This window comes from Siphateles boraxobius, unplaced genomic scaffold (genome assembly GCF_051911475.1).
Source record: "Siphateles boraxobius isolate OS27281-9 unplaced genomic scaffold, OSU_SipBor_1 43, whole genome shotgun sequence".
In the NCBI taxonomy this organism is placed as follows: domain Eukaryota; kingdom Metazoa; phylum Chordata; class Actinopteri; order Cypriniformes; family Leuciscidae; genus Siphateles; species Siphateles boraxobius.
The window spans coordinates 1,566,703-1,587,974 of record NW_027509064.1 but is presented as its reverse complement, the minus strand read 5'-3'; the positions used below and the strand labels follow the sequence as shown (position 1 = coordinate 1,587,974).

General features: G+C 38.6%; 1 protein-coding gene and 1 long non-coding RNA gene across 8 annotated transcripts in view; one reads left to right on the top strand and one right to left on the bottom strand.

The window, feature by feature from the left end:
- ptprua (protein tyrosine phosphatase receptor type Ua) overlaps positions 1-21,272 on the top strand; it is a 555,997-nt gene that overhangs the window by 7,381 nt on the left and 527,344 nt on the right. The gene's annotated exons all lie outside the window — the stretch shown is intronic.
- On the bottom strand, positions 14,669-15,429 carry LOC143708831 (uncharacterized). The gene is made up of 3 exons (XR_013193668.1): positions 15,375-15,429; positions 15,186-15,278; positions 14,669-15,076 (listed from the first exon to the last, which is right to left on the bottom strand). It is a non-coding gene; the product is annotated as an uncharacterized LOC143708831 (long non-coding RNA).

Sequence of the window (21,272 nt, the reverse complement as noted above, 5' to 3'; positions counted from 1 at the left end):
ATTTAAATGTGTGTTGAAAGTTATAATGTTATTTTATGTGTTAGTTCATTTGCTATATGAAACTAGCAGAAAGCTAGATCAACATTAGAATAACATGCTGATCATATTCTAACATTTCATCATGTTGAGCTTTATAACGTTGATTTGTTTCATGAACATTTGCTCACCTGTCTAATAAAGTATGTGCAAGAGCGGTATCTCTGTCAAGTCGTGACTCGTGAAGCTCTGTCAAGTCCAAGTTAGTCGCGGACGTAGAGCTCTCGGCATCTCAAAAACGCCACGCCGATATTGATCCTCATTTTAGTTCTCGTTTTTTGTCCCAAAGTCTGCTTGCCATGGTCTATAATGTTTGAATGAAACAAGAACAGCGTGCCGCTAAACGTTACGCACTATGCAGTTGTCCACGTCTGTCGCCATGGTTATGTCATGGCTATGGCAGTGCGGAAACCGAGGATAGCGCGGATATTGTGTCATTGACAGGCGACATTTTCTTCCAGGACGGACAATTATTTAAAATTGGAATTTCTCTGAAATAAAAAATCTTTTTTATTTTTTGGAGACTTTTGGGATATTGTAAGTACACAACTGCAGGAAATATATCACTCTGTGCAAGTGATTTTTGGATATTTTATTACAAAATTCTTACATATTGTACCTTTAACAAATGCATAACATTGCACTTGCAACCACCCAGAACACCTTAGAAATTACATACTGCAACAACATGCTGAAACATTTAAAAAACACCTTCACAACTATATAGCACTGCCCTAGCAACTACCCACAACACCCTAGCAACCACATATTTCATAAGCACTCAAAATACATTAGCAACTGGCAGTGAGATGTTACACTGTGTTCAATCCTGTTTTATTTCCTCTTTCCACATTGTGAATAATAAATGTGTATCATTTTAATTTGCTTGTTACACAATGGAGCCTAACTTATTGTAATAATTATTTGACGTAGCCTGCTTTTACACTCAGAATTATTCCTTGGCATCCTCACATGCTAAACTGCATTTTTTTTTATTGTTTGTTTTATTAGTTTTTTGTTTTATTGTGCTGGAGGTACGCTATTATGTCGTGTGCAGAGTGATGATAACATTTAAGCTAGCTGGTGAGAGAAAATGGCACTATCAAAGAGTCTAAAGAGGAAAGTTGACAGTGAAAATAGGGCGTACAAAGAAGCAGTGGCGGTTCTACATTGAATCACACCCTGGAACGAGACCACCTTCGACCCCCCCCCCGCCCAAAAAATAAATAAATGAAAAAATAAAACTTACACACACACAATTATCCACATACAGTCCTATTTTAATTTTAACAACATAAGTTAAAGAGAAAATTATATTTCTACATTGCACAAATCCTTCACATCCAACATTGCCAAAAGACAATGAACACAATTCTGCACAAACTATGACAGTGTAAGTTATCAGAACTTAAATATACACTATATACAGTACATAAATGTGTAAAAAATATATACAATCAGATATATAAAAAAATTAACAAGAGCAGAGAGCAACAATAATATAAAACATTAAGAATAATATAGAAATAAAATATAGAATAAATATTCTATAGCACAAATACTTTATCACACAAATGCGAAAACACACTGAAGAGAATCTAATTATTACACTATTGCACTAAGAACAGAAAACACAAACTAAAACTAAAGCCTGACCTTTCTGGCCTTCCTTGATGCAAAATCATCAATGATGTCATCGTATGAAATCTGCTCCCCTATTGAGTGATTGATACTGATGACGGCAAGGCCAGTGAGCCGTTCCTGGGACATGGTTGATCTCAGGTATGACTTGATCAACTTTAGTTTTTGAAAAGCTCCTCTCTGCTTGAGCCACAGTGACTGGCAGAGTAAGTGCAATCCTGAGAGCAGTCCACAAATTGGGGTAGATCTCTGATAGATCCTTATCATGCATAAAAGTGATAAGCTCAAGGAGGCTCATGGTCTTTGATGGCAGGTCAGGGAAGTTCTTAATTTCCTGCACAAGCTCTCTACTGTCCAAATCAGAGTGCCCCTTAAAGTGCAGAGTGGTGCCTAGTGCCTCGCATTGCTCTGCCAGCTCCTCATCTGCAAGACTTGGGAAATTTGTCAAAACCCCGAATTTCTTTCCCACATTTTCCAATGTTGAAAATCTCTCCTTGATGGCTGACGTGGCTGCATCAACGACAACTCTGAAGAATCCAACCTCCAACTTCCTAAGTGCATCACTGAAAGGCTCATCGTGTGGTTCATATGAGAAGTGGCGCTTTGTGGACCTCAGCCTTTATTGTTTTAATAAAGGTAAGCGTAACAAGCATCATATCAAAAAGGCTTACAAACGTAAGAGATGAGTAACCCACAATTAACATTAGCCCTTCATTCATGACAACATACGTAATCATACCACAGAGAGAACATAGTAGTTGCATACCTTTATCTTTTGCTCGTTTCTCCTCCTCTTCTTTTCTTTTTTTTTCTAAATTGTGCACCTGATGGCTTTGACTTTTTCCTGTCCATCTCTGTTTATTTGGCAATCGACAATAAACAGATTTCCCATCCCCCGCCCCCCCAACACTGTCACTCACGTCACGGCCAGAAGTCAACGGCCAGAAGTCAAGACTAAACCAATTCACCTTGGTGAGGTGACCCACATAATCGTTTTATATTACTTATTTTTATTAGCCATTTCACACAATTCAGAAAAACAAAAATGTGCAGGAACTATAGGCCTGTATTTATAATATTATGAATAATAATAATAATAATAATAAATTTTATTTATATTGCGCTTTTCTTGTACCCAAAGCGCTACAAGTACAGTACAAAAGTAAATGCATTAAAAATTAAGATAAATTAACATACACCAATTAAGACACAAACACCTTCTTAAAAAAGATGGGTTTTTAACAGTTTCTTAAAACTCGTTAATGTTGTAGCATTCCTAATCGTTAAAGGAAGTGCATTCCACAACCTGGGGGCTGCCACAGAGAAAGCTCTTTCACCCATCGTTTTCAGTCTGCAAGAAGGCTGTTTCAGTAGAAAAGAGTGGGCGGAGCGCAAAGATCGAGAGGGCATATATGGCGTAATCAAATCACATATATATGATGGTGCAGTTCCATGTACAGCTTTATATGTTAAAATAAGAGTTTTAAAATCAATACGGGCATGTACCGGAAGCCAATGCAGGTTCCTAAGCACACCAGAGATATGCTGACGAAAAGGAGTATGTGTAAGAACACGTGCAGCTGAGTTCTGTATGGTTTGCAGTCGCTTAATGGACTTTGCAGGTAGGCCAAGATAAAGGGCATTACAATAATCAAGCCTAGAGGTCACAAGTGCATGGACAAGCCTCTCAGCATCAGGTAATGAAAGAAAAGGCCTGATCCTGGCAATATTCCTCAAATGGAAGAATGCAGATTTTGAAATGCTCTTGATATGTGCTTCAAGTGTTAAGTGAGAATCAAAAATTACACCAAGGTTGCGAACTTGAGGTAATGGAGACAGTACATTGTTTTCAATGTCTAAATTAAATTTTTTACCATTACAGGTAGCTGCAGGGGTACCAACTAAAAGAACCTCTGACTTAGTACCATTTAATTTAAGAAAATTGTGGTACATCCATAATTTAATTTCGTGCAGACAGTCAGAAAGCGTTGCTGATGTACCTGTGATATTAGTTTTTGTGCTAATATAAATCTGAGTATCATCAGCATAGAAGTGGAACCCCAAACCATGCTTTCTAATAATCTGCCCTAAAGGAAGCATGTAAATATTAAAAAGTATTGGGCCAAGGACAGACCCCTGAGGGACACCATGACATACCTGTCCAACGTTAGATTTATTATTTTCTAACGTGACGAACTGGGTACGATCAGTGAGGTAAGATTTAAACCACTCCAACACTGTACCGGAAATACCAAGCCAAGTCTCGAGTCTCTCAATCAATATAGAGTGACACAGCGTATCAAAAGCTGCACTCAAATCTAACAGCACCAAGATAGTAAGAGCACCAGAGTCAGCAGAGACGAGGAGATCATTCATAACTCGGACCAAGGCAGTCTCAGTACTATGTCCTGATCGAAAACCAGATTGAAAAGGTTCTAAAAGCTCATTCATGGACAAGTGAGAATGTAGTTGTGACATAACAACACGTTCCAAAACCTTCGCCAAAAAAGGAAGATTAGATATTGGCCTGTAATTAGACAGATCAGACACATCACACCCAGGCTTTTTAAGAACGGGTGTGATGGAAGCAACCTTAAGGGCTTGGGGAACAAGTCCAGTAGTAAGAGAAGCATTAACAATGTTCAAAATGAGAGGACTGATAGATGACAGACACTCCTTGAGAACATGAGTTGGAATAGGATCCAGAGTACAGGTAGAGGAACTCATCGTCATAATTAATTTGGAAATGTAATCAATGGTGACCGTTTGAAAACTAGAAAACCGGGTAAGTGGACAATTTACAGGCTGAATCTCAGGAGGTGCACACAAAGAGACAGAAGTAATAGACTGATAAATATTCTCAATTTTATCAGTAAAGAAAATCAGAAAACTTATTGCACTGCTGCACAGTGGAACAAATAAGTGGATTGGTAGGTTTAAGGAGTTTGTTGATTACTCTAAACATCTTGTTTGGTTTTGCAGTACCGTCATTAATGATTTGAGAGTAGTATTCAGTTCTTGCTATTTTGAGGGCATCGCTATACCGAACCAAATGCTCATCATACATAAGTTTATGAACAGTGAGCCCTGATTTTTTATATTGTCGTTCCAACTGCCTGTTCTTTGCTTTAAGAGCCCTGAGCTCAATAGTAAACCAGGGTGATGATTTTGAAAATGAAACCACACGTTCCTTCCTGGGGGCCAGCACATCCAGAATTGATGATAAAATTAAATTATAGTGATCAACAGTATTACCTGCAGGACTCTCATTGATCATACATGAAAACTGATTAAGATCAATATTTTTAAGATTTCTAAAACTAATAACCCTCTTTTGTAGTTTTTGAAGAGGAACAGATAAGTTAAAGCTCAAGAGCTTATGGTCACTGATACACAAATCTTTGCCTTCAAGCTGATTAATATCAGCACCAGCTGTACACACTAAATCAAGTGTATGACCTTTTCTATGAGTAGAAAAGTTTACATGTTGTATCAGGTTAAAACAATCCAGAATCTCCATCAAATTAGTAGTATGATTACAACTAGGATTATCAACATGAATGTTAATATCTCCAATAAGAATCATAGATGGACAGAGGGGATTTACAAATGCAAGTAGCTCTGTGAGTTCTTCAAAGAACAGAGGGTTAGGTTTCGGTGGCCGATAGATAAACAAGATCAAAACAGGAGAAACACCACTAACTTTAAAAACAATACTCTCAAATGATAAGACAGGAGGAACAGCAATTTCAGTAACAGAGACATCGGTACTATACACAAGAGCAAGGCCACCCCCTTTACCAGTTGCTCTGGGTTTGTCAAGAAATTTAAATCCCGGTGGAGTACACAGATTGAGATTTAAAAAGTCATTCTGTTGATGCCAAGTTTCTGAAATACAGAAGACATCTAGTTTTTTGTCAAGGATGATGTCATAAAGTAAATCAGTCTTTTTGTTTAATGAGCGTACATTAAGGTGCGCGAACCTGATGAAATCAGGGCGTACTTTGTCACAGTATATAGTAGACACTTGTGGATAGCATAAGTTCGCAGGGCAAACACCACGAGAGATGTTTTGATTAATGTCAATACATGTGGGACGGGAACATAAGACCTTAATATCAGTCCCTGTGATGTTAAAATTCCGCTGCGATCCCCTATGGACATATTTAGGCTGACGTAGAAGATGAAGTGATCGTAAAGTTTCACGGACACGTATGTTGAGCAACAACTGGTGTTTCTGTGAAAGCAGCTCAGGCAGAGAGTACCTTATCATAACGTGGTCCAGGTGTTTGAGGATGCACACTCCACGGAGCCCAGTCAATGTTAAGATACAAATGACAGTAAATAGTAAACAAATCCACATAGTCCAATTGAGATCAAAATGTTGTGATGAACCAAAGATCAGACACTGCTACACAGGACACGGTTTGATCCAATCCAAAATGTCCAGGGTAGAATCCAAAGCGTTGTAGTAAAACAGAACTTCTGACGCACTGTTATACAGAATCACGGAGAGCACAAAGGAGTGAAAAATCCAGGCACACCGATAGGTTACACACACGTAGGTTTCACAGGCACAGCAAAGAGTGTTTTCCGATCCCAGTCAGAAATTTAGAAGCACGACCAAGTAACAAGGAATCCAACAATAACATATAATAAAAAAATAATATAAAACACGTAAAAACAATTAAAAGTACCGAGTGAAGAAGCGGCAACCAAACATGCCAGCGTTCTCTCCACCGGAATTGATATCTCAATGATGATGATATCTCATAGGTGTGTGATTGATGTGTGATGAATGAAATGTGCGTTATTTTGGAGGAAAGTCAAGGTGGTGTGACTGACTTAATTCCATTAGAGTATTGCTAACCCCCCCACCCACCCCTACACGGCACCTGTCAGCAAGCAGGGGCCCCAATTTGCCAATTCACCACACAGTGAAATGATAATAGAAAACCGATTCGAGGCACAGATGATTTAAAAAAAAAAATGCCGCCCCGGGCGACTGCCAGGTTCGCCCGTGCCTAGAACCGCTACTGCAAAGAAGAATGGAAAGACAAGTATCCGTTCATCCTACCTAGTTTTGTGAATGCAAAACCGGTGTGTCCTATCTGCAATGAAGCAATCCACAGACTCTTTTGAATGTCTTTAAAAACTTTTCCAATTAAAAGCTCTCAATTCAACTCAAAATAAAACATTGCTGCAAAAACATTCTTGTACTTTTATTTTGAACAAATAAATGACTTTGATTTTGAGTCACTGTTGCTGTTATAATAGATCTATTTCAGAACCAGCCGCTATCAAAATAATATGGCTACGGGTGCGGGCCAGATATTATTGCTGGCAAGCCAGAGTGTGTGCTTACTTTTTAATAGTTATTTGAAACTGGCAGCCCTAGTACTCTGTCATGGAAACTATGTATAAACCTTAAGTAAACTATTTAATAATCAATTAAAAAGGAATTTATACCTATATGATTTTACACTGTGTACCCACATTCGACCAGCAGTTTGGAAAATTGATGGATAGACGATTCTGTTGCAGGCACCATCCTCTACCATGATGCAGGGATTAATTTGGCACGTGACTCTCACAGTGCATTATGTTAAGCGTACATTATTGTGTTGCATTTGTGGGATTGAATGAGTGAACTGTAGTTTTGGACACCACTACAAATTTCTGTTCCCTGATTGCCCCCCCTATTTAAGAGGGAAATTTTGGACACAGCCCTAGTAAAGCCTTAGCGACCATTGAAAACACAGTAAAAGCAAGGCCATATTCAGGGTTATAGAAACACCAAGGTCCAAAAACTGACAAATGACTGTCATAAGCGCTATTCGGACAGGACTAGTTTTCTAAACGACATTTGAGTTACAATTATTTTCATTCATTTCATTCACAGACTGATTTTCTGTACTGATTCAGATGGGACTAACATGTCCGTGTTTATTACAGAGGTGGGAATGTGTGTTTTTTATGTGGGCGTTACAAAATGTCATGTGCTGTGCTTGCGTGCATCACGTATGACGTATATGTCTTTTAATTTATTATTTGTTAATATAATGTTTAATTTATTATAAAAACCCTATTTAAGTAAACTTCACAAGTTTATAGAAGTGGCTGTTCATAATAAGCCCATACGTGAGGAGAAAAATCTAGACAAGCATCTTACTTTTACCTGACACTGATAACAAAATGATTTTAAAACTCTTCATGTAAAACTAATCTTGTCCGAATATATAACTTATAAACAGACCTGTTAAAGCCACATTTTTTTTAAAAAAATTTTTTTTGTTTTTTATTTAGAATAAATGAATTTTAATGAAAGGCTAACCAAGCTTTGTAACCAAATCTATTCCAAATATGCAGAAATTAATTCTTAATCTTATGCATAATATGCTGCAAATCGGCTCTCGTTGAGTTGTTTAACATACCTGGATATCATTGTTGGTCATTTAACATATCTATCATAATACAGTTGTCAGATACTAAATGTTAAGCTACATAAATCACTTTTTGACCGTTAAAACTGAAGCGTCATGCTGGAATTCATGCTTTGCTGCTGTAAGCAACAGTAATGGTAATGCCTGCCTTCTTTGATTGGCCATCGCAGTCATTTTGACATTGACGTGCTGTTATAATCAACTGATCAGCTCAGATGAGAAAGCACCAATGTACAGTTATCATTTGGCAATTATTTCAATTATTTCCCCATGTTTTCCTCATGGGAACCAGAAATATCCCCATAGGGAGTAGAGGTCTGCTACCCGACCCGAGTCCGACGGGTCCCGAAAAATGTGCGGGTTTTGAGTCGGGTTCGGATTAATGTTTAATGAACAGCCTCGGGTTCGGGTCGGGTTCGGGTTTAACTAAGAAAAACTAAATAGTCTATATATAGTTTGCGTGCCGTGTGCTTTGCCTGCTTGCTGTGTTGTGGTGACCGGCACGTGAGAGAGAGAAAGTACATACGTGCGCAGATGTGCAATATGTGCATACACACAGTCAGACACACAGGCTTTCTCTCTCAAATATAATGATAATGATATTATACTGTGTATATATATATATATATATATATATAAATATAATTTTTTTTAATTATTTGTTTTATTTTATCATATCATTTATATCACAAAACTGTTTTGCCCATGTGCTACCGCTCTCGCACGCTATTTCAGTCACAATTAGGGATGCTAACCGATGACCGTTTGACCGATGGTTGACCGTCTCAATGTTAACCGATCAAAGTTGTCGGTAGTCGGTTAAAAAAAAAAGTGAACAAATCCCTCACACTCAATTTTTCATAACTCGCCTGTTTGTACTTAATAAACCAATAAAAACATTTGGCGCGAGGTCACAGCGTTTGGGTTTGCGCGCTCACAAGGTTTGCGAAAAGTAAAGGCTACAGGCTAAAACACTGGAGGTTAGAGCAGGGGCAGACGACAGGATGAAGCGTGCAAAGAAACATAAGGTTAGTGTGTGGGACCATTTCACCAAAAAGTATGACACAGTAAGTTGCAACTTGTGTGATACAGTGCTTAAATACAGTAGTAATACTGTAGAAATACATTACATCTACATTTCAGTGGTAACAGATAAGGTGATGATCATCATCATCTTTCTTTATTATTGTTAGCACTAACGTTACCTCAAACTAAGCGGAGTCTCTTCGGAGCTGTCATTTTCTTAAATGAGATGCTGCAATGTTTCAAATGAGCTTCTAACGCTAGACCAACGCCTTTATTTTCAACGCGATCACCTTGTACCCAAACCATTTAGAAACTAAGGAGCCATTTGTCCTTCGATTACATACAAGCTCCTCGGCGCCGCGTTTGCGGGACTCATGTTTCGCGCTGTAGGGGATTTTAAAAAAGTGACGTGAGTGGAAGCGCGGCGCCGGGGCAGTGTGTGTGTGTGTGTGTGTGTGTGTGTGAGCGGGAGGCAGAGAGAGAGATGCGACAGAGTTGCGAAATTGCAGGCGCGGCTCGAAATGGCTGTTATTTCTAATAGCGTGGCATATTTTAAACTAATCGGTTAACCGGTTTCAACCGGCTAATGAGGCTCGGTGGTCGGTCAAGAAAATTTTTAGTTTTCGCCATCCCTAGTCACAATACAGACAGACAGCAGATGACAACAAGCAAACCATGAGTCTGATAATTCAAAAAATTACTGAGGGAAAACTTATGACAGTTCCAAATGATGCAGGAAAAGCTGCAATCTGGAAGCATTATGATCTTGACGTTTCAACCAGTAAAGAGCCCAGTAGTTACGTGCAGTGTAGAGCTTGCAAAGCTGTCTTGGCGTATGACAGCAAAAAGACAGGTACATCTTCTTTACAGCGACACACTGACCGTGGATGCACTCGTCCAACAGCAGGCCTAGCCGCTAGTAACAACAGACAGTCATCTCTTTCGGACTATCTATCTCCAACAGCCAAGTCAGTACCAGCTTCTGTAAAATCTAATGTAACAGAAAAATGTGTGGAGTTTTGCTGTCGGGATATTAGATCGTTTCATACGGTTGCTGGACGAGGTTTTATTAACCTAGCGCAAGACCTAATAAATGTGGGGGCTACATATGGCCGTGTCTCAGTGGACAGTGTTTTACCTGATCCCACAACCATCTCTCGGAGATGCAAGGAAACCGCGGCCTCCAAAAGACAGGCGGTGGTCAAAGAAATATCGGAGATCATGTCTGATATTAGTGTTGGGATGACCACTGACATGTGGACTGACGACTATCGCAAGATCAGTTTCTTAACTATCACTTGCCACTACATCACACCTGATTTTTTGCTTCGAAGCAGAGTCCTTACAACAGCGATGTTCCCTCCTGAAGAAGCGAAAACTGGTGACAACATACGGAGAGAATTACAGAGACTGCTCGTATCTCTACTAGGATTTGATGCTTGTGTTATGAACAAAGTCGTCTGGGTCACTGACCAGGGATCAAACATGGTTGCTGCACTCGCGCCGTATCATCGACTGGATTGTCAGGACCATGTTTATAACACAGTTCTCAAACACGCGCTTGATTCTGCCGAACTACGAGACAGCGCACCAGAGGTCACACAGACTTTACTGGCAGCAAAGGCACTTTCAGTTATCAACAACTGTCAGGCAAATGTCAGACACCAGGTTTAGCACGGTGTTCCTTACCTTGCTTGCCATATTCCTTTGGCCAAAGTTCTGTCAGCTTCGCATGCTGTCTCTTCCTGACAGAGAGGATATCCAGCAAGAAGCCAGTCTTCGTATAGCCAGCTTTACCACAGGCAACGAGCCAGCTGAACGCGTGGCTGAACCGGTCACTAAAAGAAGCAAGATAGTGGCAGAGTTTGAGGAGTGGGTGAACGTGCCCCTCGGTGAAACCGCAGATGAAGTTACGCAATACTCCAGCCGCAACCACGACATGGAAGAAGAGCGGGATCTCTTGGGTTGGTGGAAAAACAACAGCGGTGTTTTCCCCTTTCTGTCAAAACTGGCCCGTAGTATCCTCAGCATCCCTGCAAGTAGCAGCAGCAGCGAGAGGAACTTCAGTGCAGCTGGACTAACTTTCAATCAGAGGAGGACGGCGCTGAAACCATTAACTGTCGATGCCGTTCTCTTCCTTCATAACTCATACTGAGAAGGATGTTTGTGTAAATAGTTTTGCAACAGTCCGTGAACTTTTTAAAGTTTGAGTTCCAGAGAAATTTGTGACTGTTACACCCGTTCGACCACAGCAAAGTTACGTAATTGGTAAGTTTTTTCTCTTACTGCTGTGCTGCCTGTTGATAGGGCCGCTGCGCCTACATGTATTTGTTTAATATGTCAAGCAATCATTAAATACAACATAGCATATTGCAAAAATGGTATTTGCTGTGAGAAACAGAATGGACCTCGGGTTCGGGCTTAATATGTAAATGTAATTGTCGGGTCGGGTCGGGTTAAATGATCGCGGGTACAGGCCGGGTTCGGGCGACACACACACAGACACACACACACACACACAGACACACACACACACACACACACACACACACACATAAATGTTTGAAAAAACCTCAAAACAAACGCATAGCTCACCTTCTCATGTCCTTCAGAGATGGTTCTTCCTAGTTTGGCAAGCACCGCTTTACTGCACAGCTGTCCAAACAATTGTCTAACAAAGGAGTAGTTCACACTAAAATATAAATTCTGCCATCATTTACTCTCTGTCATGCCACACATTTATTGGAAAAATTATGCCATTGTTATCAAACTTGGCACAATGCACCTCAATACTAGACTAAATATGTGCAAGTGCAAATGAGATTTAAGTGGTGATTTGATTTAAAGAGGTCGTATCTGATATTGTTACTGTCCTAGTTTCAGCCATAGTGTCTCCAGTCATAACAACATCTGTGACGCACTGACAGTATCCTCAACAAAACCCCAGACATGAAGAGGAGGGGTGTGAGGTCACAGGGTCATGAAGGGGGGGGTCTATGATCTTCTCATTATTTCCATAGTTTATGTGTATAACATAAAGCCTTTATACAGTGTTGAGGCATGCTTGTTTTGAAGCTCTAAACACATTAGACTGGACTTTTAGCAGTGATATGATGGCATATATATATGATAGCATACTGTTTGATCACCAAGACACAACAAGCTCTTCACAAAGGCATGATGGGTTGATTTTGTGGCAGAATCAATGTCTGCAGAAAGCTTTTCAGGTTTCAGTAGAGAAAGCCCATCATTCACAAAATTCCACACATTCTCAGTGTGTTCATTCATTAAATATATGATTTAATTTGATCATGATTTGCCAGTTAGAGTGCAGTACTCTCAGCCTATGAGATTTTGCTTTCAAATCAGTGTGCAGATTCCATCTGGGCCTGGTCTCTACATGCCCTTGAATAGACCTATCTTCAGTGGGTGATGGAGCCCACTTCACTGTCTGTTGGATGGGTCACCAGTGGGAAAAAGAAACAGCTGTTATCCCAGGTGTTACAGTATGCTGACACACTTGACAAAGTCACCTTCCCCTCTGACTTCATGCCAAGGTTCAGACGTGTGAATAAATTATACCAACGGTCCACATCATAGGTGTCCATGCAAAGATAAAAGTGGATGATTGTCTAAAAGTATCAACATAATATAAAAGTGCATTAATACAGTATATTTCGAAATAATGTTTCTTCACATTCAAATAAAAATTAAAAAACAATTTGTTGCTGCATGTTGACGTGTCTGTTGTATGAGAAATACATAGTAATACTAGTACTAATAAAGGGTTGTTTATATTTTTAAATAGTTTTTATTTTTGTATTTCTATTTTAATTTTATGTTTAGTTTTTTTTATGTCTATATAGTCTTTATTTCAGTTACAGCTTTAATTATGTTTAGTATATATCCGGTTAAACTTAATGAAAATTAAGATTTTTTAATCTTTTAATCTAATAAAATAATTTAGTAACAAAGTAACAAATACAAAGTTCTATCATGAAACTAGATAGCACCGGCTAATAGGTCCTAATAGGGTTTGGCAGCTGACAGACATCACAATGTTTAGCCGGCATCGCGATCCTGAGTTAATGATCCAGAGTTTGCCGAAATCGAAATTGCTGATGAGATATAGAGGAAAATATCTAGTGGAAAATGAGAATGTTTAAAAAATGAGAATGACATTACCATGCCAACCACTCCAAGAGTTGTAATGACAGAAATGTCTTTAGGGTTGTGGTTTTATTTAAAGTGCACCTAATATGCTATTTTAAAGATTACTAATTTTGTTTTGGAGGTCTTCTACTATAGGAAGACTGGAATTACGGATGACTCGTTTCAGGTAGTTCAGAATCGTTTTTGTTTTTGTTTTGGGAGACAATGACTCAATTTGTCGTGCATTTTGATCTTTGAAACATTGATGGCATTTACATTCACAAACAGCTATATTACAGACTACATGAAGGGTGATATCTGAAAAGGCATAATAGGGGCACTTTAACTATAATAACCCTACCATTTAGTGGATTTAGTTTCTATAATATGGAAGTCAATGGGGTCCAACTGTTGGTTACCAACATTCTTCAAAATATCTTCTTTTGTGTATACTATTCTGTAAACTATCCCTTAAGAGCCACATAAAGCACAAATGTTATATGTAAATGTAATTATAAATGTATACATTATATTAAAATACAGTAACTGCAATTATAACTTGAAAGTGTGTCTGTCAAGCACTGTAAAAAAAATATATGCCTCTCCAACATAAAAATTTCGAGTGACCCGTTGCACCTAAAATTTTTAGTTGGCCCAATTTAAGTTGCGGAAACCAAATTTTTTGTGTTGTGCTAACTACCCCTGCATGTAGACTGAACTTGAAATAGAATGTTGTGTCAATTAAATATTTCATGTTGGCCAAAAATCATATTTTTCAATAATGTTGGTCAAAAAGTCTCTTTTTCATTATTCCAAATAAATTACACACTATGCTCTGATAAAGTACATTTTATGTATTTATTAAAATGCATAAGAACTTGCCTGTTAGGCTCAAGTAAAATATTACACAAGTATTCAACCAGTGCCAAAACAAGATCTGAGAGTTCAAGAAAGTATGGCATATCACTCTTAGTCAATAGCTGTACAACAAAAATCTGCTTTACAAAATGAAACTCAGTAAAACATGACAACGGCTTTGCCTGTAAACATTTGACATTTTTAGTCTGTTAGTCTAAGACTAAGGGCAATTACATTACATGTAAAATAATAAAATACACAGTACTGCCCACTACTTTCAGGTTACATAGATCACTATGTAAATTAAAACAGTTCTATTGGCAAAATAAATCTCTGCTTTAAAAATGAAACATTCTGATATTTCTCAGGGATGACTGCTTTACAAATCAAATATCAGCATAAACTCAGATATTATTAAAACAAACTTAGACATTCCCTCTGAAATTCAAATTCCTCACAAATAAACTGCGTGGGGAAAAAAGTAATCAACAAGTTCCAAAGCAGTTACAAAAATTCAACAACAAAAAAATCACTGGCATTAACAGAAACTTTTGCATGAACCCTTTGATACCCCAATGACTGACAATAACATGTAATGACCATTACACCTGTAATAACTTGTTTTTCAAGGACTGTATCCTTGCTGTGCACTCTTTTCCCAGGTTTAAGATAATCTTCTGGACTGCCTCGAATGTGTACCTTAAGTCCTTAGGGTACTCCATATTTACAGCATAAAGCAGACCAAAGAGCATCATGAGGGCATTTGTGAAGTCTCCCAGATTGTCCATGACAACTTCCTCCTCCAGTACTACAGCCACATTGACCACTGTGGAATATGGTCCTGAGTTGGTAGAACTGTCAGTCACTGCCAGGATCCCCATTTTCATGGCCTTTGTGTGTGGCCCCAGTGCCTCAGTATCCTGTGAAACACAATAAATGACACTTAGTGTCAGACTGAAAGCATAATGTCTTATGCAATCATTACTGCATCTCAAACAGTAATACCATAAAGATATTCAAATTAATTACCTTAATAGTCTTTCAAATTGAAGCTGGCTCTCTCAAGTACAGGGGAAGACCACGAAGAACAGCAGACCTTCTATAAGTAGTTAGATATGTGGTCTGCCAAAAAGACAGGTCATCAATAAGACATTATTAAGTAATCTTATTCACAAAGAGGTTACACATCTACTCTACCAACAGTTTAGGATCACCTACTCCTTTCACCATTGGGCTTCATTACAACCAACTTCATGAAATAGTTACCTGAAATACATTAAGATTACAATCTGCGAGGGATAATCAGCTAACAAGTGCAGCAAGTATGCAGATCCCTTAAGACTGTTGGAATAACATTCCCAGAGTCTACTTAGGTTAGATAGTGAGAGTGGTTTTCTAACAGTCCTAAAAAAGATCTCAAATTTAGATCTACACATGCTGTGTGCTTGTTGGCTGTTTTTTGTTCAGTCATATTGACCAAAAGCATGTCAGGTGACTTTCATGAGGCTGGTCAAGATGAACCAATGGTGAAATTACCAGTAGTCAATTTTGCACAGTAACTTATGTAGGTGCTGGTTAAACGGAGCTATATGATAGGAGAAAAACAGCTTAATACTACACCACAATATTTCTGTGTAATGCATACATGTTGATCACAAGGTCTTAATCAGGGAAGTTGACTGCTTTGCCCGGTTTCTTATCCATACCAATTGAAACAATACAATAGCACCATAATCAAAGTCTCACCGAGGTTCCATGTACACCCTATGTAAATAAGATAACGTAAATAATACGTGACATATCCCACAAACAAAAAATAAGCCATCATCTCTGAACACCATTTATGGCATCCATTATATTATGTATTTGTGGGATTTGTACATGTATTGTAGATAATCAACATCAAGTATACATGGAACCTTTTAATGTAATTCTATTGCTCACATAATGAGCAATGGATAAATGTCACAAGACAAAGTATCAACTCAACTGACAGAGACCTTGAAATTAAAATGTTGAGTTTTGCAGTTAAGTTTTTTTGGAGCAGTGAGCTGTTGGCAGATTCTTCTCTTGAACAGGTATCAGTAAATTATGTTACACTGTTTAACACTGTTATAGTTTATACAAAGAAATGATTAACATACCTGGGCATCCAGTTTCTCCAGAAGTTCATCCAAGTTGTTCCACTTTCCCTGTCTTGCTTTGGCTCTGTACATCTTCAGCAACCCCTGGGTGTGATTGTCCAGCGACGTCAGGAATGTTGATTTCAGGTCAATACGGTTGATGCGGAAGAATTCAGCACAAACCTGTGGGTAATGAAAGATTCAGAAGCAAACAAGTAAAAGCAAAGCAAATTATTTCAAGACATCCAATTCCAATTGTGACAGAGGAAAAACTGACTTACCTCCTCCTCAAAAAACAGCCCTGGCCATCTTTGCTTGATTGTTGACACCAGCGGCTGATCCTGCACAATTTCCTTTCTCCTCAAGGAAAATGTTGTCTCCATCTTTGCATTCAAAACGGTCAAGCTCAAATTTCTCTTTTTCACTTCTTCCTCCATAAATGACCTTTCCTTCTCCAATTCTTCTTCATCCAAAACAACAGGATGGTCGGAAAGAAAGTTGAGTTCATATCTTCTGGGTCTCTTGAGAGATCCTCGAGATAAACCTTGTCTAGAGTGGGTATTCACAACCATCTCACTGCATCTTGCATTGCGGAGTTTCTGACGATAATTAGCCATTTTAAACTTCAGGCTCATTTTCCATGCTTCACATCCTGTCGTGTCAGATCCTGGGTCTTTGAGACTGGGGTGTTATTCTACCAAAGCACATGCAACCTTCTCTATTTCAGAGTCTTTTGGGTAAGCTTTGTAAGAGTACACAGTTTCAGCCAATTTGTCCAAGATATTCATTTTCAAGTCTCTTGGAACAATCAGGGCTGTTCCATTTTCTTGAAGATCCTCATTAGCTTTTTTCAGCCTCAACTCCACATCATATGAAAAGGAAGGCACTGGAAACATGCTTGGCCACTGCTCAAATCTAGATGTAGAGAGAGGAGAAACTGAATGGGCTAATGAAGCTGATGACTGAGTGGATGTCATGCTTGCTGTATCCACAGTGAAATCTGAAAGGTCAGCATTGTCCACCACTGGGCTTAAAACTACTTCCCAGTGGATCCTCAAAGTAGCCTTGTCTTTTGGAAGCTCTGTGATGTCATGTAAAGTACAAAGTTCATTGTTGAAGTCAGGGTCTTCATACTGGATAACAAAACTTCCCATTATCTGCATTTTTTCATAAAGAACTGCATAGAGTTCTTCAATTGACGATGGTGTGGGTATTGATAACTTCCTGATGTTGTCAGGTGAGAGAATGACTCGAAGTAACATTGTTTCCTGGGAAAGAAAATTAAGAGATTACATTTTAGAAAAGTAAAAATCTCTTAGCAGACACCATACTCTTTCCACCTACATTGTATGATGCCAGAGGGTAGAAATCAATGAGATCTTGTGGGTTGACAATGGCTACATTGCAGTAAGTACTTCCAACAATTTCATATGCTCTAAAATGTTCATAGTACCATGAAGACAATTGTTCCACTATGAATGAGACCTCTGTGCCAACAACCAGAATACTGTGAATTCGACCAAACTCTGGAAAGCCATCACTAAGTCCAATTGGTAGAATCATTCCTTTACTATACAAAGTCCCAAGCAATGTTGCATTTGTTGCCAGGGACAAGGAACTCAGATTTGGATATTTGTTTTCAACAGCTGTCCGCAGCCGCGGTTCAACAGCTGACAATTTGACCACTTTAAATTTTTCAACATGCAATGGTGCTCTGAAGAAATTTTGAGCGTCCAAAGCAAAAGCAATCATTGACTGATGCCTACTTGCCAACGTTTTGAGGGGATTTTTGAAATTGCGGGTGTCGTGCACCACCCGCTTGAAGAAGCTATGCTTCGCTTCATACCGCATTGTCCACAGATCAGCCAAAGGGCCAAAACAGCGGATCAAGTGTGGATAATGCTCAAGGTAATGATGTTTAGGTATAAACCTTTCATTGGGAAAAACATCAGTGAACAACTGGCGATGATCAGAAATTTTACTCTCTAGATAACAGAGAGATTCTTCTGAAAGCTTTGAACTAACCACTAATTCCACAATGTATTTTAAGTCCATTAAAAGTTGCCATGCTTTTTCATCCTCAGGCACAAAACCACCTACCATGAGAAGGAGCAGTCTAATTAAGGCCCAATTTTCATGTGCATTTCCTCCAACTATTTTTTTCAAGTGAAATGTCTTTGGAATTTTTTGAGGGCGATTCACTTTATCTGAATATGAATATTGAAATGATTGGATAATGTTATTGAGCTGATCAAATGTAAAGTACTTGGCACCAATCAATTTCTGCAGACACAGAGCCAATTCCCTAGGTATTACCCCTTCAAACAGATCGTGTAAAACATCTGGAGGAAAACCAGTGATGACATGAAAGGAGGATAGGTGTTTCTGAAGAACACATTCAGCTTTCACACCATTCACATTTGTTACCGACTCATTGCTCTTCAACTCAGCAATGCATTGATCATGTTGCTCATGACTTCTGAGTGGAAAGAGTCCCTGCCTAACTTCTGAGGTCTGAATGTCTTTCAAAGATGCTAAGCAAAATCTGCAGAATTTTTCAACGCGAAAACTTTCCTGAAAACCTGCAAGTCCATGCACACCAAGATTGTCTGCAGACACATTAAGCACAGGTACCCTGACATTCTCACCTATCTGTTCAACATACAAGCCTTCCTGCTCTAGGCTCCTCAAGTCACATAAAAGTGGTTCAAAAAATGAATCATAACCATACACTCTCACTTCAGAACTTTTCCCAAGCAGTGCCAATTGGATAGAGTGGAGACTCGATCTGTACTGTGATTCCCAATTCAAAATGACCCAATAGACTGCTGTAATTTTATGCTTCTTTCTAGAAGTTCCCAATGGATTGGCAATTTCAAAATAATCAATATAAAACCCAAGTGAAAGTCTGAAATCTTGACCATTAACAAGCTTTTTAACTTTGAAATACTGACCATCAAAAGGTGAGGTGTACAATCCTGGTGTACCCTCCTTTGTGGGAAACGTCTTCTCAAGAACGTCAGGTCTCTCCAACAAAGACTTCAAAGTCTTCAAAAGAGGAACATAAACAAATGAGTGATTTTGTACCCTATTGAACACATATTCAACAGGTTCAATTATGCCAAAATTGTTTTTTAAGTAGATGTTTCGCTTGTGATTAATTGAAAGGGGACCTTTGTCAGTGGTGGCACTCAGAAACGGGTTTGTTTTTTGCAATGTGTCAGTAATGTCAGCAACAATAGACTCATTAACATTGCAGTTGTGGTTTAGCAGAATATTCTGAATTGCACACAGTGTATTTGAGTTAGCAATTGACAGAATGTCATTTACATTATCAATAATCTGTTGAGAGGCACTTTGGGACACATGCAACTGTGACTGCATACACAAGAATAAGGCAGCAAGTTTGTGTTCAAGTACTGGCTCACATTCCTCAAGGTTTGAATCTGAAATATGAGAATCTTCATGAATGTCATCAGCTTGATCTGATGGACTTTGTGAAACTGAGACTGTGTCAAACTCGTACAAACAGATGTGCAGAGTTCATTCAAAGTTTGTTTTCTGTGTTTCTTGAACTTGTGAGCTCTGAAAGTTGTGTTGTTGTTGCTGCTAAAATCACAGTTGGAGAATGGACAATGAACTTGCTCATGGTTTTGCAAATGTCTTCCTAAATGTTTCAGAAATTGATTAAGTGAGCAAATATCTGAGAATTCACATAATTCACACCGAAAACTGGCATGGTCAGTGCCTGTCTGAGTGGGCCTGTCTATTTTAGGATGTGCTCTCCATAAATGGGTTTTTAAGGCCCCTGTTGTTGTAAAAATACAAACACAGTCTGGATGAATGCAGGGAAAAGAACCTTTACCTGCTTGCCAATGATGAAGCCTGTAGTGCTTAAGCAGGGTGTCTTGCTGCAGATGTGAAAATTTGCAGCGGCACTGCATTTTTAAGTCTGAAAAAAATACCTGAAATACAAACAAATACGAATGCATAACTAACTCATAGTTCTATACACAGAACCACCATACTTCAGTATTTTTTAGGGTTTTCTCATTTTCTCGTTTTTGCTCATTACCTCGGTGCAAAGTACTAGCTGCTAACACGAAGGCACACATGCTTTGAATAGCAACTATGTTAACCGTTAGAACTAGCCTAAATGATCAGTCACTCTGTGATAGCAAAAGCACTAACGTTAGTTGTCAAGACTAGCTGCCTGTTGCAGTCAATTATCATACATATCATAAGCCAGAATGCAAATGGAATTTGAAAATATTGACCATTAAAAATATTAAACGGGGAACATGCCATGCTTTACCGTTAGGGTCAACGTTAAAACCACATGCCAGTTGGAAAGGAATGCTAAGCTTTATGTTAAAATGATTTTCCAGCACTGCTAATCACTGTAGGTAACGTTACTCACAATAAAGCTATTTCAAACTTTGTTGATAGACAATAGATATATTCTTAACCTAAATGTGTTTATTACCTCGCAACACAAAGACAGGGAACTAACTTTGAAGCACTCACCACTTCAATGTCGTGACTCGTGGTTGGGGAAATTCCAGAAGCCTGGTACAACTCCTTTGCGTATTCTCAGACGATTGACGCTGTTCCCTCTTGCTCGGCCAACATAATAATTTTTTTGCAACGTTAAAAGTTCTGTTAACACAATTATTTATTTTCTCCTGATGAACATTTTGTAGTACAGTCACGGAAATCATGTAATTATTGACCAAACATATTTTTCTTTTTTGACACAACCATTATGTTGAGCCAACATGTATTTCCTCATTTGTACAACTTTTTGCATCAATAATTTTTTACAGTGAGGCAAACTTTGAAAGTTGGCTTGACAAAGTATATATTTAATGAAAGAAAGCTTAAAACTTGTGCCTAAGAAATGTACTCTTTTTATTCTTGATGTATCGAAAAACATTTACCATTTTCAATCCAGTTTTTGTGTGTGTGAGTGTGTGTGTGAGTGTGTGTGTGT